Source organism: Eutrema salsugineum, unplaced genomic scaffold, assembly GCF_000478725.1.
Source record: "Eutrema salsugineum unplaced genomic scaffold, Eutsalg1_0 scaffold_10, whole genome shotgun sequence".
Lineage (NCBI taxonomy): Eukaryota > Viridiplantae > Streptophyta > Magnoliopsida > Brassicales > Brassicaceae > Eutrema > Eutrema salsugineum.
This window is the reverse complement of record NW_006256908.1, coordinates 237,392-238,176: the sequence shown is the minus strand read 5'-3', so window position 1 is coordinate 238,176 and position 785 is coordinate 237,392. Positions and strand designations below refer to the sequence as shown.

The 785-nt window shown below is 45.5% G+C and overlaps 1 non-coding gene across 1 annotated transcript; it reads right to left on the bottom strand.

Annotated features, from left to right (window-relative positions):
• Positions 1 to 604: 604 nt before the first annotated feature.
• On the bottom strand, positions 605 to 723 carry LOC112081804. The gene has a single exon (XR_002896725.1). It is a non-coding gene; the product is annotated as a 5S ribosomal RNA (ribosomal RNA).
• Between the last annotated feature and the right edge of the window lie 62 nt (positions 724 to 785).

Genomic DNA, 785 nt, shown 5'->3' with positions numbered 1-785 from the left:
TTTCCGCCCAGCTGCGGACATGCATTCATGCAAAGAATATATAAGTTAAGGACACCACGTTTTACGACAACTAAACCCGGGCTTATGTTTAAGAAAAGGGCCCGGAAGGAGGGTCTAAACTCAAAATTTTGGCCCTTGTAAACCCGCACCCATGGGCTTTAGACCCTTGGACACGCCAGAGAGCACACTTGGGGCTTTCCGTTAGTATATGTATCGCAATAGCATATATCCTTTGGCTTTGAGTCCGCGATGAAATCTTTCCGCATGTGTTGCACTGTTTATATGGCTTTTCCCGCCCAGCTGAGACGAGCATTCATGCCAAGATATATAAGTGAGGACACCACATTTGACGACACTTAAACCGGGGCTTATGTTTTAGAAAAGGGCCCGGAAGAGGGTCTAAAACTCAAAATTTTGGCATTGTAAACCGCACCCATGGTCTTTACACCCTTGGACACGTTAGAGAGCACACTTGGGGCTTTCCGAAAAGTTGCTGTAGGAGGCATGGTTCCACATGGTCTAGAAATGGCGTCGTTCGGAAGATGCCTTGTTTTTCAAATGAAAAGACCCAAAAAAAAAACAAAGAATCAAAAGGAACAAAAAAGTGGTGCAAGACGAGGACTTCTAAGGAGGTCACCCATCCTAGTACAACTCTCGCCCAAGCACGCTTTACTGTGGAGTTCTGATGGGATTCGGTGCATTAGTGCTGGTATGATCGCACCCATTAGTATATGTATCGCAATAGCATATATCCTTTGGCTTTGAGTCCGCGATGAAATCTCTTC